The sequence below is a fragment of the Suricata suricatta genome, chromosome 3, assembly GCF_006229205.1.
Source record: "Suricata suricatta isolate VVHF042 chromosome 3, meerkat_22Aug2017_6uvM2_HiC, whole genome shotgun sequence".
NCBI lineage: Eukaryota > Metazoa > Chordata > Mammalia > Carnivora > Herpestidae > Suricata > Suricata suricatta.
Window position 1 is genome coordinate 10,464,354 of NC_043702.1, and position 17,602 is coordinate 10,481,955.

The following is a 17,602-nucleotide window of genomic DNA, read 5'->3' on the forward strand; positions in this document are numbered from 1 at the left end:
TAGTAGAAAAAACATGTAAACATTATTTATTAACTCAAACCTTTCTAAAGTAGCATAAAACCCCAAAGTCATTTAAAAAAATGAATTGATACCATGAAACTAAACTTACATGTGGAAGAAAAATCACTGCAAACACACCCAAAAGATAAACGATTATCTGGAGTAAATACTGCAACTCATCAAAGCTGCTTTCCTTAACATCTGAAGAAGCAATACCTAGTGATAAGAAAAATATCAGTCACCTGATAGAAGAATGGGCAAAGCATGTGAACAGGGAATTCAGAGAAAGCAAAATATGGCTCAGACACGTAGATGATGTTTCAATTAACTCCTAAGGAAAACATACATTAAATGACAATGAGACAGCATTTGTCACCCAGCAGACTCGAAAATAATTCAAAAGTGTAATAATCCACTTGGTTCTCCGGGAATGGGTCCACAGGCAGTGTCAGAGATGGTTGGTGGCCGTATAAATCAGCTTCATTGCTGTGAAGGAAAACTTTACATTTTCACAATGACAAATGTATATATATCTTTCTACCTATAGATTTCTTTGGTAGAAATGCACTCCTGATGGACTGGACACATGGGAAATGACTCACACAACTGGCTTTCCTTACAATACTTCTGAGAACAAAGGATTGGAACTTATTTAGATGCTGTTACATGCAGGGGCGCCTGGGTGGCTTGGTCAGTTAAGCGTCTGACTTCCGCTCAGGTCATGATCTCACAGTTCGTGGGTTCGAGCCCCGCATCGGGCTCTGTGCTGACACCTAGCTCGGAGCCTGGAACTTCTTCGAATTCTGTGTCTCCCTCTCTCTCTGAACCCCCCTTGCTCATGCTCTCTCTATCTCTCAAAAATAAATTTTAAAAAATCAAAAAAAAATTTTTAAATAAATAAATGTTGTTACATGGAGACAGGGACAATGTATGGAGGCAGGTCCATCACTATGTTCACTTGTAATAATATTAACAGGATAAATATGAGGAAGATCATTACATAGTGGTAAAGGCCAAAATGATGAATGCAGTAGCTCTTCATTTGTGTAAAAGTAGGGTGGAAAGACCTATATGGCTTATATACACATACAACTTTTCTAGAAGGATGGACAAAACTAATAACAATTACCTGATATGCGTTGATGAGAAACGTGGATAGAGGCCATCTTCCTGTAGATTCTGATGCTTGCATCATGTAAATGACCCATAACAAATTGAAATGCTAATTTTAATGTTTTGGTTTTTTTTTTTTGATACAGAGAGAGACAGAGCATGAGAGGGGGAGGGGCAGAGAGAGAGAAGGAGACACAGAACCGGAAGCAGGCTCCAGGCTCTGAGCTAGCTGTCAGCACAGAGCCCACGAGGGGCCTGAACCCACGAACGTGAGATCTGACCTGAGCCGAAGCCGAAGGCTTAACCGACTGAGCCACCCAGGCGCCCTGAAATGCTAATTTTAAAAACAGCGTTTAACTTCTTGAGAAATAACATCGAAAAATAAGGAGCTAAAGATTTTTGTTTTTTACATGTAATCATTCTGATGTTTTTTCCATTTTTTTGTAATCCATATCCTAAAGGTACATTTATCATTAAAAGGAACAAACACAGAAGACAAAAGAGTACTTTGAAATGAAAAGTTTTATTTGTTATCTCTTTAAAGGGAATTATATATATATACACATATATAAACATATGTTTGCTTTGGAAGGTGTAGAGTTTCTTGATTGGGAAGAGCACCTTATGGAGAAATATCTTAAATGCTTTGTTTCGTACGTAGGATGACTTCCGGAAATAGCAACAAAAACAAATTTCATGGGATGCCTGGGTTTATCAGTTGATTAAGTGGCTGACTCTTGATTTTGGCTCAGGCCATGATCTCACAGTTCGTGGGATCAAGCCCCGCATTGGGCTCTGCGCTGACAGCACGGAGCCTGCTTGGATTCTGTCTCCCTCTTTCTCTGGCCCTCCCCACACTCACATGCAAGGACACACACTTGCTTTCAAAAGAAATAAAAATAAAAACTAAAAAAAATTCATAAATTACAGAAGTGAGGGGATAGAAATGATAAGAGAGAGGCTCCTGGGTGGCTCAGCTGGTTGAGCGTCCGGCTTCCGCTCAGGTCATGATCTCACAGTTCATGGATTCAAGCCCTGCATCGGGCTCTGTGCTGACAGCTCAGAGCCTGGAGCCTGCTTTGGGTTCTGTGTCTCCCTCTCTCTCTGACCCTCCCCTGCTTGTGCTGTCTCTGTCTCTCAAAAATAAATTTAAAAAAAACATAAAAAATAAAAATTAAATAAATAAATAAATAAATAATAATAAAAGAGAAAGAAATGGCAAGAGAATAACCATTTTTGAGAAGAAAAAGGTATGGTTCCAGTTTGTTTGCATTTGCCCTTTGCCTTGATGTAGGTGGAATATTTAGATCTGGTTTGAGAAAGCGTCCCTGAAGGGGCACGTGACGCACTTCTGACAAATGAGCAGGGTCATTGGACCTTTCGGGAAGAGGCACACACAACAGGTGGCGCTGAAACGTCTGAGGGAAGTGGCAACCCATCTCAAGAGTTGGAAAAATGGGGGCGCCTGGGGGGCTCAGTCAGTTGAGTGTCCGGCTTCAGCTCGGGTCATGATCTCACAGTTCGTGGGTTTGAGCTCCGCGTGGGGCTCTGTGCTGACAACTCAGAGTCTGGAGCCTGCTACAGATTCTGTGTCTCCGTCTCTCTCTGACCCTCCCCTGCTCACGCTGTCTCCCTCTTTCTGTCTCTCAAAAATAAAAAATAAAAAAATTTTAAAAATAAACATAAAAAAAGCGATGGAAAAATGACAGGTGGCCAGAAGGGGAGGCCCAGAGCCCCGCGGTGGCCTGCCCAGCAGCCCTGAGCTCACGTGCACCCATTCATACGGCGGCCTCCTCCCGCATGCTCCCGTTGCGACCCCAGAATAAAAGTAGGATCACTTAGGGTTGTTTTCTGCATCTTAGATTATTTTAACCCCCTTCCCCTGTTTCTTCCTCCCCTCCTTCCTTGTATCTATGATTTTGTCCTTTTTTTGATTCACATACAAAAGAGATCACACAGCAGTTAATTTTCTCTGGCTTATTTCACTTAAACACACACACACACACACACAATTTCTTTATCCATGTATCCATCTGTGGTTGCTTTCTGTGTTTTATTAGGACATTTGGGCAGTAACTACATGGTGACTGGAAGTAATAATGAAAGTAATAGAAAACGGTAATAGTAAAAAATTGTTTGCACGCAGGCGCAGAGTGCTAGAAGTACTGATTTGGGACATCCCATGAATGCACTCAGGATCGTGATCCCTTTGGCTGGGCTCAGGAAGTAACTGATCTTCAGGTGCTGGCTGGCTTTACGTCCTTGTAATGCCCATCACCTCTGGAAGTTTTTCAAACAAAATGGTTTGGGACCGTTGAATTGAAACAGAAAGGCACAGAGTTCCAAAGACAGTGATATGGTTCCGAAGAGGAAGTCCTGGGGCGCCTGGGTGGCTCAGTCGGTTGAGGGTCCAACTCGTGTTTTCAGCTCAGGTCATATCAGGGACGTGGGACGGAGCCCCACATGGGGTTCCACACTGAGCGAGGAGCCTGAGATTCTCTCTCGCTCTCCCTTTGCCCCCTCCCAGTCATGTATCCTCTCTCTTGCTCAAATAAAAAATAAAAATAATAATAATTTTTAAAAAAAACTAGTAAGTCCAGTGCACCCAGGTGATAGCAAATGGGGAGGTCTGGGAGCAGAGACAGACAGGAGACGATGCAGGAAAATCTCATTAACTGGAGAGATCAGATGCCCCAGAGCCTAGCCACCCAGCCACCTAGCAGCAGTGCTGCGTCCTGCCCTTCCCACAGCCCTTCCTGCAGCCTCTGCAGCCGCAACAACTTCCACAGCCACAGCACCCCATGGTGTCAGCAGAGAGGACTCAGGAGAGGGGAGGAGGGAGACTCAGGAGGTGAGGGAGGTCAGATGCCGCCTTCTGCTGGGGGAGGCCCTTTAATGCCATCTCCAGGAGGATGGTGATAGAGCCACCCAGGACACGTGACAAATGGCTTCTTCCTTATCGTTTATTCCAACATCCAGAGAAGAAGGTAGAGTGCTTTCTCGTTTACATCCTTACTGGAAACATTTAGAGTTTTTGTCACATGGAAGAAGGATGGTCCCTCTAAGGACAGAGCTCACTTTCGTGAAATAAGAATTATTTCATGTGGCGCAGAATTATTTCATATTGTGCGTCGTTATATACAGCGCACAGGTCTGGAAAGTAGCCCACCTGGCAATGAAAGGCTAGGATCAGGTCACTGGGAAGAATGTGCTTTAGAGTCTAGACAGTGTCCAGTTCTTTCCTGATGCATAGATTCTTCCCTACATAGCAAAACACCTCGTAGTCAGTTGAAAAGTGAAAAGCAAAGTAAAAGCAACAACATTGTGAGCTGACCTTTTGATGCCCCTTTACTCTTGCAGAGGCTAGAAAACATCACATGTGGCTGAGGAGGGGAGATGTGGGGACTTCGGGTGGTGTCTACACTGAGTGGGGGGCTGCACTGGGAATCTTTTCTAAATCTGTGGTTCTAGGACTTTAAGCCACTAAGCACAAAACTCTAAAGAAATTCTGAAATAAGTTCCTTCCGTCACAGCAGTGGGGAGATGTTGACTTGCTTCCCCCCACCCAGACACCTATACTCCCAGAAAGCTCTAGATCCCAAACCCAAGCCTCTGTGTGACTTCGCAAAGGAAGTTGGCCCGAACAGGGTGCACGCTCGCTGTGTGGACTATGCCCCCCGACAGCTTGGCAGGGAGGGAGGGGGTACCGGGCACTCGGAGCTGGGCGATCTCAGATACTGGAAGCAGGAGAAGCAGAGATCAGCACTTGTCCAGAAAGGAACAGAAAGCAGCAGCGCTGAGAAAAGCTAACTTGTCCAATTTGCCAACCTCCTGCATCCCTGACAACAGAAGAAAAAAGGCAATGGTCTGAGGTGGTATCTGATGGGGGGGGGGCGGGCATTTGTTTTGTTCATACAGTCCACCTGCCCTGCTGGTTGAGTCCTGCGTGCTGCGTGACCTGGGAAAAGTTACTTAACGTTTCTTTCTGCACCTCAATTTTCTCATCTATAAAATGGGGACAAGAACGGTCATACTTCATTGGATTGTTGCAAAGATCGAAGGGGTTAAGACCTGCATCCAGTGCCCAGGAGTCCCCAGCACACAGGAAGGGCTCGGTAAGTCTGGGCTGACATGACTGTTAGGAATTATTTTTTCTAAATGTGAGATGGCCAGGCATACCATTTTCTTGGGCTGCCTGCGTTTTGACGGCAAGACCACAGTAGTAGTATTTTGCTAAGACAGTCTCAGTTGGAAGACCTCATGGCAGAGCACGCCGTGTGAGTTTGGGAACGGATAGCCATTGCACACTGGGGAAGAGGAGACGCATTAAGAGAGTGTCTGCATGGGGTCCACACTGTTGCACGGCGCCAACAGAGAGATTCCGTCTAAAGTACTAATCTTCTTTCTTATTAATAACTAATTCAGTGCTTAGTGTGACCATTGTTCTAGCCCCTGCAGTGAGCTCATTTTTAATCAGAAGTCTTCAAAAAAATCATTTGTTTTCTATTTGCAGCAGAGAAAGAGAAATTAAACAGCTCTTTTTACTTCGCATTAGCTTCTGCTCCATCTGATCCTGGCCCAGATTAGAATAGCATATGCCGGCTTTATCTAAATTAACCGGGGGCTTCCTGCTTTAACGCTAGAGAGTACACTAAAATGTGATTTTATTTGAAAGTATATGCAATTTAACTAAATGCTTAAATTTCCATTTTCAGGCGTCCAATTTTGGTAGACCGTATCCCCACCTTTGGTCTGTCCCTTTCTAGTCAGAGTTTATTCTGGGGACACTGTAGGAATTCGGGGAGGGCTTATAAAGAAAGGTGTAAAATATAGTTGCCAAAGTAATGTAGGCATTTTTGGCGATGGGGAGCAAATCCTGCGACAAATTTATTATCACAAGTTTAGCTCTTCCAGATCTTCGGAATTTAAAAAAAGGCTGGAGTACGGGGGGTAAATCAATATTGGGGAGCTTAGGTCTGTCCACTCCACAGACACTGTCATTTAAGGTTATCACAGTGGGTACCTCTTAGTATATACCTCTTGGAGTTTCTCTTCCACAGTAAGAGTGACCCAGACAGAGAAGGGGTGACTCTTGAAGGGTTGGAGGAGGCGGATATGCCCACAGCAAACTCTTAGAGCATGGCGCTGTGGGGGAGGGGGAGGGGGAGGGGAGGCACATCCCACACCCGGTTCCTCTCTGCTAAACTCAAAATGAGAACTTTGGACCACACTGTTGTTTCCTTTTGTTTCCTTTCTATCTTTGTAAACAGTTATAAGGGCAACTGACCTAATCCAAGAACCTATGGGAGTTTCGAGGTCATTATATAAAACCCGCAGTGCTGCCTGGCGAACGCCAGCCCGGGAGCCACACCCACAGCCAGTGAGAGGAGTGCTGGCTTGGAGCCAGCTGCAAACGTCCGGAAGGAGGTGACTCAAAAGTAGGTTGTAAGTGACACAGCAGAAAAAATGAGGCAGAACATTAATAATGGCAGCAAAGGGAGGCGGGTGGCTGAATCTTCATTCTCAGAGACCAGATTGCTTTGGAGATGCTAGAAAGGAAGACTTTCTCAAAGGAAAGCGTTGGGGGGTGGAAAATGCATCAAGCTTTGGAGATAGGAATTCAAGTCAAATGTCACGGAAGAAAAAGGCAAGGGTGTGCACTGAAAAATTCATCCCAATTATATGGTCCAAGGAAGATCACTGTGACTTGGGAGAAGACCCCTGGCGTGAGACCAAAATATGAAGCTAGTAAAATAGCAGCAGGAGTGTGACTGACTGGTCTTGCCACTAACAAAAATAGGTGCTGAGAAAATCCGGAAGCTTCGCTTCTCCAAGAAGCTGTTAAAATGTTAGCCGTGATCTATTCTCAATCCAGGGAAAAATCAACTCTATGCAGATGCAAAAACGGAGGTCTCATTAATCTGTAATGACCTCTGCTCGTCCTTCCTGTCTGCTGCGGATTGCAGCGAGCCACGGCGCGCCTCCTTGCTCAATCAAGACGTTGGGCAGGTGTTCCAGACCTGCCCTACAGACCCGAACTTTGAGATCTTTGAGATCTCTGCTGATGGCGGCTGGCCTCGTGTCCCAGAGGAGCAGGGGACAGATCGCTGCACTCACCCTGTGAATTTTATTTTATTTTATTATTTTTGCTGACTAATGCACTCCTTTTGTGTAAAGCCTCCTGGTTTCTCGCTTTTAGGACCACAAAGGTAAGCCCAGACAAGCTTTGCTTTCCTGCTGGAGGCAGCAGCTGACAAAAGACCCTTTCTAGTTTTTGCTTTGGACACTGGTTTCACCAAATAGGGGACCGCCCTTCAGCTTAGTAGGGTACAATAAAATATGGGAAACTATTCATTCCAGAGGGAAAAAATTTATATCAGAACAGAGAGGGCAGTAGCAAAAGAATAATTTGTATAGAATTCTTATTTCTACTCCTTGTGATGGAGGTGCATGAATCAAATAATAATTAAATGCCATTGCTTTTTAGAATTTGCCCAAGGTTGGAGAGGGGCTGCAACATTTACTCAAAATTGTTTACTATTAAGTGTAATAGTAGAGGCAAAGCATCCCTGAAGCAACCTCTAAAAGTCTGCTAGCAGCATTCAGCAGCAGGCTGGAACAGAAGGGGTCTATGCCTCGGAGCATCCAAAGGATAGAGCCGGCCGCCAATGCGGACACTCTTCCCTACATCTGAACGTTCAATTTAGGAACCTTTACAGCTGGGGGTTAAGCACCATGTCGCTGAAAACCTGACAACTCTTAGATGCCACTAGCAGTAAATAGTACAGGATCCCTTTGCCCCAAAAAACAGCTTTTGGGGGAACTTAAACTAGTCAAAGAAAACCTCCGTAAATGTCCTCTGAACTGATTTCCAGAATGCATGTCACATGCCATGAAAAGAAGGAAATCCTGCCATTTGCAACAAAATGGATGGATCTAGAAAATAGAAAGCTAAGTGAAATAAGTCAGAGAAAGACAAGTACCGTATGATTTTACTTCTATGTGAAATCTAAAACACAAAACAAATGACTAAAAGAAAACAGAAACAAGACTCACAGATACATAAAACAACTGGTTGGGGGGCGAGGAAGGGCTGGGGAGGGGGGCAAAATAGGTGAAAGGGATGAAGAGGTGTAAACTTCCAGCTCTAAAATACACAAACCACAGCAGTGTATTATACAGCACGGGGAATATAATCAATAATGTTGTAATAACTTTTTTTGGGGATAGATGGTAACAAGACTCATTGTGAGGATCACTTCCTAATGGTATAAAGGTATCAAATCACTGTGATATATACCTGAAACTAATAGGATGTTGGGTGTCAATTATTCTTATTCTTCAATAAGAAAAAGAATGTGGCACTTGGGTGGCTAGGTTGGTTGAGCGTCCGACTAGGGCTGAGATCATGAACCCATGGTTCATAAGTTTGAGCCCTGCATTGGGCTCTGTGCTGACAGCTCAGAGCCTGCAGCCTGCTTCAGATTCTGTCTGTCTGTCTGTCTGTCTCTCTCTCTCTCTCTCTCTCTCCCTCCCTTACTTGTTCTCTCTCTCTCTCAAAAATAAAAAAAAATTTTTTAAACTTTAGATAAGAAAGAGTATGCATGCTGCATATATTAGCAGTAGGGATAATACGTGACATTTAATGATGCGCATCATTTAGATGGCAACCTTAAGCTGTACGTCACATAGTGGAAATTTGGTGGGGGAGCGCAGCATGGACAGAGGAGGAGGAAAACAAGACCAACAAGACCATAGAACAACTCGGAAGGAATGAGAGAAGGGAACTTCAGACCAGCATGCCCCACCCAGCAGGTTGAAGATTTCAAGCTTCACATCCTTTCAGAACTTGATTCTAAATTGCATGACCCCGGGCAAGAGTCACGTTATCTCTCCCAGAATGTCTGCCCGCCCATCTGCCAAGGAGAGACAATATCTACTTTGTCAACTCTCCGAGGATTCAAAATGAGGCATGGAAAGCACTCAGTGGAAATGCCTGCCCAAGCAGGTAGTTGGTGAAATGGCATGTACCAGAGGTATTATTTTTACGTGCTTATTGATAGGGTGTGTTAGGAAGCCTTGATTTAGTTTTGATAGAGAATTGCACCCTTGGAGTACATGCTGAGCACTCAAAATCTCAGGACATGTGGACAGACCGGTAAAGCCAGATTCAAGTAGGTCACTAGAAGTCATAATTACTGGTGGTTATTCAAAGGTATCAGAAAGAAGAGGTATCAGAAGACAAGTTTCATTTGACTACCCACATGCTTCCTGGGGGGTTATGGAAGGGCTGAAAGTCTTTTGTGGGCTGAAAAATTTTAGATATTTAGGTGCATACGTCATTTAAATACTGTGGCCCTGCCACACTCGCCTTGTACAGCACAAAACCCGGCAGTGTGCAGACCTGACCCTCAGGGGCCCCTTTTTCAGGAAAGTGGTCTGGGCAGAGGTATCTGAGTGGTCCTGGGCTAGAGGGTGGGGTGCATCGGAATCGGAAGAATCTCTGAGTAGCAGCTGAAAATTGCATCCAGGAGATTTCAGAACCTCCTCTTGGAAGGGCACTCCAGGAATCCCGAGAAAGATGGGGGAAACCCTGATGGAAAACTCAGCTATTCGTCCAATTGATGAGATAAGGAATGCAAAATCACCAACTGAGAAATGTATTCCAATAAAACCCCCTTAGAATGAGAGTTTTTTCCACACAGATGTGATCTAAACATGGACAGGTGATGGAGCTTAAGGCATTGGTATGATTATTACAGAAATAATAAGGGAAAGAAAGAAAGAAAGGTGAAGGCTGGTATATTTGGGGGGAGAAACAGAGATATCCCGGTGGAGCTAAGGAATGGTACAGTCAGCAGTAGCTGATGACATAAGCAAGAAGAGATGGTTGTAGACATGGCCAGATGACTGAATCCCTTATTAGAAGGAGAATACAGTATGGCCATGAGGATGGGGAGCTGAGGTAGAGTGGGGGGGGAAAAGGTCCTTGGAAATGAGAAGACTCAGGAAATGCGAAGGCGAGACGCATATCCGGTGGATATTGAAGAACGGTAAGATAATAGCATGACTTGGGATGAAGAATTGATGTCAAGGATTTGGACAACCAAGGAAGAGAGATGGGGATGTCACTGAATAGCAGCACCTAGACCACAAGAAAGTGGTCAAGTGAGTTCCAAAAAAAAATAATATTTTCATTTTTTCCCAAAGGGTAGGAAATAATTATCTGGAGGCAGAGTTGAGGGTCTAGAGCAGTATCAACTGCCGCATGTAAACACCTGAGATCAGAGCTAGAAAATGATGAGGCTAGTATTTGACCTCAAGAACCTGGAAAATGCTAGCAGCATAATCGTTCTCTTTATTAGTTGGAGTGAATCTCCTCCATCTCCCTTCTCCCTCAATATCACCCCCCTCCATCTCTATATTCTTGCCTAATCCTGGCACTTTGGCCTATTTCTCTCCTCCTCTCTCCAAAGAAGCTGTAGTCATCTCCCATCCACGTCAAATGGGAGGTTGGGTTTCTACCATTAGATTAATCTCTGGTTTTCTCAAGCCAAAACTCAGAGGGTGAAGGAATTTCAACTTCTCCAGGACAGTGGAAATAGCTGCAGGTCCATGGAAGTCATGGGAAAGAAAAGACCAGAATTTCAGCTCTGAGTGCAACTGTAGAGCTGTACAACAACCCACAGTCAGGCTGAACAGAAATAGAATGAATGAAAGAAGAGGAGGGGGCTTCTGGATGTCTCCCAGAAGGGTTCATTGAAGGCTCCACAGATAGTCATTTCCTCAGCCACTTACACAAGAAAGACCTAGAACACCCTAGAAGCAGTCCATATGGAAGAGCACATCCCTACTTTCTGTGAAGTAGAAGTAAATAGAAAACAGATCTCTCAACCCAACCACTGGCAAATAGTTTTCTTTGTCATCATTCAACTTTACTGGTGTAATTCAGTGCTGACTATCATTGCCACCTACTCTACTTAAGTAAGAATTTTATTGATAGAAATCGGATCAGCATCTACTTTGCCTTGCAGAAGAGGACAGTCAATCTAACAGGTTCCCAAATTAGCCAGTCTTCATGTGGGCCCACCTTATGAAGGGACAGAGTGAGTGGGTGGTCGATAACATGGGGTAATTTGGAAAGCAATCCCTCCCAAAGCTCTTCACCCACGGAAAGCGGAAATGCCACCCAAGGTTACTCACTCTTTTCCAAGGAACATCATCTTCTAAAGTGAACATTATTTCTAACCTCCTTCCAAAGTGAAATGGTCAGATGACTAGGTGATTATTACTAGCAAGTGTGTGTGAATAGCCTTGTGGAAATACTTGGACCTCTCACTGTAGACGGCACTGCTCCCGCTAAGAAGGCCAGCAGCGAAGTCCTTACCACACGAGTTCTTTAGCACAGCACATCTATTTTCAGGCTTTGTTTTATATCTAAGACCACACACACACCCTCCCCACCCCCATTATCTCAATGGTCAGCAGGACAGGAGGAACCTTGTGATTCAAGGAGAGAAGATAAACTCTGGGAGACTCATTAGGGGAAGTCTACTCAGAAGGTAGATTTTTATCGTAAGTCCGTTTACCTCGCAGTCTGTGCTTCCTTGTCCCCTGGCTGCTCCAGATCATCCCCACCACACCTTGTTGGGGTCTCCTCCCGCCTGCACGGAAGAGACCTGGGATGACATTTGGCTGAATTGGCTTCTGCTGTGTGCTTGCAGGCAAGCCTGCTCATGAGAAAGAAGCACCACTGGGATATTTGTGGGGTGGAAAATTTTTAAAATGTGGCCAGGATTTTCCAAGGCAGTTACCTTAACTGCTTTAAAATCCAGTGTAGAATTCCTTCTCAGAGAGGCCTTTGGATAAATATAAGTACCCATTCCCAAATAACATTTAAATCCAAATTTCCGGAAGCCTAGAAGAATATTCTCTAACATACCAGAGTGTATAAAAATAAAATATGATTAAATTTTTTAAATGTTTATTTATTTTTGAGACCGAAAGAGAACATGAGCAGGGGAGGGGCAGAGAGAGGGAGACACAGAATTCGCAGCAGGCTTCAAGCTCTGAGCTGTCAGCACAGAGCCTGATGTGAGGCTCGAACCCATGAACTGCAAGATCATGACCTGAGCTGAAGTCAGAAGCTTAACCGACTGAGGCACCCAGGGGCCCCAAAATATGATTAAATTTAAACAGTTACTGGGAAGTGTCAATATTGTACTTTTAAACCCCAAAATGGGGGAACCTGGGTGGCTCCGTCGGTTAAGTGTCTGACTCTTGCTTCCGGCTCAGGTCATGATCTCACAGTTTCTGGGTTCGAGTCCCACATCAGGCTCCATGCTGACAGTGGGAACCTGCTTGGGATTCTGTCTCTCCTTCTCTCTTTCTGCCCCTGTCCCCCGCCCTCCTAAAAAATAAATAAATAAACTTAAAAAAAATAGAAGTTTTGAACAAAAACCTTTAAGCATATAGAGAGTGACGGAAAAAAAATTTTGGTGTTTTGAGAAGTCCTGTCTGAAAAAGGGCACTTGAGCACAATCAGTACAAGGTGCACTAGGTGCCTGAAGGAAAAGTATTCCAACAGGTGGAACGGGAAGATTCAAGGCCCCAAAAAGGAAGTGCGTTTGACTCAGCTGGCCATGGTCATTGCACACGGTCCCGGAGGTTTTCCCGTGGGAAGTACTTTGAGCTGCAGTCAGAAGACAGGCCCTGTCACTAGCCAGCAGTCACGGCACCTTCCTGTCCCTACTTCCTTCCAGAAAAATAAAGAATCAGGACCAGATCGGTGTTTCTTTCCAAAAGAAAGTGGCCCTGCATTCTCCACCCAGACTCAAGGAACCCCAACGTACAAATAAAGATGCTGAGGAATGTTCCAGCAAAGGAACTCAGATGACTTTATTTAACCCAATGCTTCTGAACTTATTTGGTCTCAAAACTCTATTTCTATTATTAATAGAATTTGAATTCATTGAAAACACTCTTAGAAATGCCAGACTCTAAAGAGCCCAATTACCTTTCAATTCTAAAGCTGTCTGATATTTTTGAGAAAAATAAAATTACTCTGCATAAAATAAAATAAAGCTTTCTGAATAGTGGGACATAACCCCCCCCCCCCCATCACCCCTGCTATCCAGCTGACAGGCCCTGTGACTTCAAAAAGAAGGGACTGGAGAGAGAGCAGTTTTTAAATTTATTCCTGGAAGAAGAACCTTTCTGTGTATAAATTACTGTGGAAAAAAACCAGTCAAATAAATAAATTTCTATGTGAACCGTCAATAAACAAAACAGATAGAAATCAGAGACTTCTGCACTGAAGCGAAGGTCTGGATTTGATGGGACTTCATCTGCTCTCTGTCCCCGCGTGCCAGGACCACAGCGCCCTCTAGTGTCTAATCTTCAGGGAGAGTAAAGCTAAAACTAACAAGAAATCACGCTCAAACTTCCAGCCTCAGAACTGACCCCAAACTGCTAAGCTGTGACTCTCACAGTGGGGTCCCCAAACAGCAATCTCAGCATCACCTGGAAGGTTGTTAGAAATTAAAATTCTCAGTCTCAACCCCTCCCCGCCGAAATCCGCTGAATCAGTAAGTCGGGAGAGATCCGCTGGTTGGTGTTTAAGCACATTCTCCTACCAATTTTTTTTTTTTGTTTCATGTTGCTTTCAATTAAGGGGTAAAAAATGAACTTGGGACAGCCTGTTGGAACCCAAAAATTCACAAAGCAGTTCCTATACCTAACAGCCGTTCGGCAATTTTCACTTTAAACCACCTTTCAGACTCAGTGGGAGTTCCATCCATTCCAACAATACACTGGACCCAATGTGTTTGTAGCACTACCATGAATAATCAAAGAAGGTTCTAGAATGAGCTTGGTCATCTTTTCTTTAAAAGAAAATTTCTGCAGTGATTATGCCCATTGTAAAGAAGAGGGTTTGCATTGTGAAGTAGTAGTGACACCCCTGAAGCACTAGCCCTGTGTATCACGTATTCAGGATTGGGGTTCCATTGTGAGTCTTTTTCTGGCAGCCATGCTGGATTTATGCTCTGTTCAGACCAGCGAGACCAAATATGGTGCGTGAATGGATTAGAGCAATTTCCCTACTGCTGCAATAAAACTGGCTTCCTTCTTTCCTTCCTTCTTTCCTTCTTTCCTTCTTTCCTTCCTTCCTTCTTTCCTTCTTTCCTTGCATGTCTTCCTTTCCTTTTTCCTTCTTTCCCCAAAGGCATCTACTTGGCATAGATGAGGGCTCTGTTGACTGGAAACAGAACCCTACTGGGGACACCAGCCTCCAGTGCAAGAGACACCTTCATTGACACCATGGCACGCTTCTTTCTAAACCTTGGTAATTTGATAAAGAAGAGACTCAGTGAAAAGGGGAGCAGTTGTTATAAGCATCAGTATCTCAGTGGAAAAAAAAAATCAATACAAAATAAACTTACAAGTAGATTAATGACTAAGCCATAGGGAACTTTATAATTTTTTTTTTTTAATAGGGAGCATCTGGGTGGCTCAGTCGGTTGAGTGTCCAACTCTTGATTTCAGCTCAGGTCATGATCTCATGGTTCGTGGGTTTGAGCCTCACACTGGGCTGTGCACTGACAGTGCAGAGCCTGCTTGAGATTCTCTCTCTGCCCCTCCCCTGCTCTCTTTCTCTCTCTCAAAAAATAAATAAACTAAAAAAAAAGAATTTTAAAATTATAGTTTGCTTAGGTGGGTGACGTAAAACGGTGAGGCACCCCATTATCATTTCTGCAATTCATACAATGTTAAATTTAAAAAACTAACATTTCCGTCTTTTATGAGAACATCTCAGCTTCTGAACAACCACCATATGGGGTGTAAGCAATGTTTATTACCTAGCTGAAGATATTTATAGGTAGCTACAAAAACAAACTAGGAAATGTCACTGTGTATGTAAATAAAGATTTATTTTCCTCTTTACATTTAACAATTTTGAAAGTATGAATACAAAGAAATCCAGGCTAGAATATATTTAATGAAAAAATTTTAATGTGAATTGCATCATACATTTTGTCTAAATTACCAAAAATTCATATGAGGTGTATCAGAACCCGTATCAGCTGCCTAGCATGACTGGAAAAAAAAGCCACAAAAGTGGGTGGCTTAAAACCACAAAAATGTGTTTTCTCTCTCTCATAGTTCTGGAGATTAGACGTCTAGAACGCAGGACCCTCCCCCCTCTGAAATCTATAGGACAAGAGCCTTCCTTGTCTCCATCAACTTACGGTGTTTTCTGCCAATCCTTACTGTTCCTTGGCTTATGGATGCCTCTCTCCAATATTTTTTTAAGTTTACTTACTTATTTTAAGAGACAGAGAGTGTGTGTGTGTTTGTGTGTGTGTGAGGAGGGGAGAGGCAGAGAGAGTAGGAGGGAGAGAGAGAGAGAGAATCCCAGGCAGGCTCTGACATGGGCCTCAAACTCACGAACAATGAGATCATGACCTGATCCAAAATCAAGAGTCGGATGTTTAATGGACTGAGCCAGCCAGGCCCCGCTGCCTCTCTCCAATCTTTGTTGTCACATGGCCCCCTTCTCCCCGTGTGTCTTTGTGTATGTGTTTCTCATAAGCATCTCAGTCATATTGGAATAAAGGCCCACCCTACTCTGGGATGACCTCATCTTAATTAATTACATCTGCAACAACCCTGTTTCAGATAATTTCCACTTTGAGGTGCTGGGAGTTAGGACTTCAATATATTTTCTTTGGGGGGGGACACAATTAAGCCCATAACAGTCCACCTTCTGGCCTCTCAAAATTTACATCCTTCCCACATGCAAAATTACATTCACCCAATTCCCAACATTTCCAAATGTCTTCACTATCCAGACTCTCATCAATTGAAAGTCCCAAACTTCATCATCTAACTCATATAGATCCATATGGGTGAGACCTAGGGTATGTGACTCATTCTTTGGTAAAACTCCCCTTCATCTGTGAACTAGAGACCAAGGTATCTGCTTATAAAATGCAATATCACCATATAGGGTAGATATTTTCTTTCCAAATAGGAGAAATTCAAAGGGAAAAAAAAAAAAGCGAGGGAGGTAATGTGTCCTAAGAAGTCTTAACAATTATCAGGGCAAGTTCAACCAGATTTCAAGCCCTGAGGATAACCCTGTGTGGCTCGATGCTCTGTCCTCTGGGCCTGATAGGGTGGGAGCCTCCCCACGTTGGCCTTGAGGGGATCTCATGAGCCCCAACTTCCACATACGTGCCTCTGCCCTCAGTCATTCTTTTCTTCATTTCATGCTGCCCCTGCCCCTGTTCATCCAGGCTGGTAGTGATTCTGCGGATATGAAATTCTCAAAGATCTGTCAGACTCCTGTGCAATTGAGAGAGGTGCAAACCGTCAGACCAGAGGGACCTCCATGGAGCTCTCCTGGAGAACCCCATCCCCATCCCCGGCTTCTGCTACGATGGTCCGTTGCATCCATTAGCCACACACCTGAGCTCTTTAACAAATGACTGTCCAGCTACCCTCTTGGCGCTGTTTTTAACGGATGCCATCTAGATGAGCTGAAAATCTTTCAAGTCATCGAAGAGTCGTTCCTTTTTGCTTTTCTGTCCCTTCCTCAATTTCTTTCTTTTCCCTCATATTTTACTATAAGCAGCAAGGAGAAGCCCAGCTGCACCTTCAACACTGCTCAGAACTCTCCAAGCAAAATATCCAGGTTCATGGCTTACAAGTTCTACTTTCCTTCCAACAACAGAACATAATTCAATCATGTTCTCTGCCATTTTTCTAACAAAAATCACCTTTCCTCCAGTGTCCAATAACATTTGTCTCCTTTCCATCTGGGACATCACCAGAAGCACCTTCATCATTCTTATTTCTAGCCACATTCTGTTCCTGGTGATATATGTCCTCTTTAAGACAACATACACTTTCTCTGTAGCCCTCCTCTCTCCTTCTGAGCCCTTGACAAAAATGCCTTAAACAGCAGTATTTCCACCAACAATCTCTTCAAGGCAGTCTAAATTTTTTCTATCAAATACCTCTAAATTCTTCTAATCTCTACCCATTATCCAGTTCCAAAGCCTCTTCCACGTTTTTTACAGACCACATCACTTCCCAGCACCGAAACTGGTAGCAACGATTCATTAATCCTGGTGATTTCCCGGATGCAAGGGAAACATGCCATTGAAATGAGTCCCTAGCCCTACCTGATGGCCTCCAAATAGCAAGATGACTGATGTGGCCTTTGAAAGTCAACTGGAAAGAAATCTGTCAAATTGCCATTAAAAATGATGAGGCTACATGATGAGTGTGTATTAACCAACACTGCTGGTTAGAAAGGGCAGAGCAAGGTCCAGATGGAAAATGTTGGCATGGAGAGCTGATTTAAGTAAACTAGACTTTAAAAAACAACAACACTTTTAAAAAATTCTTTTTAATGTTTATTTTTGAGACAGAGAGAGACAGAGCATGAGCAGGGGAGGGGCAGAGAGAGAGAGAGAGAGCA

At 43.8% G+C, this 17,602-nt stretch overlaps 1 long non-coding RNA gene across 1 annotated transcript; it reads left to right on the forward strand.

Annotated features, from left to right (window-relative positions):
* The first annotated feature begins 6,400 nt into the window (after nucleotides 1–6,400).
* Nucleotides 6,401–12,996, forward strand: LOC115286341. The gene is made up of 2 exons (XR_003906009.1): nucleotides 6,401–6,551; nucleotides 12,876–12,996. It is a non-coding gene; the product is annotated as an uncharacterized LOC115286341 (long non-coding RNA).
* The last annotated feature ends 4,606 nt before the right edge of the window (nucleotides 12,997–17,602 follow it).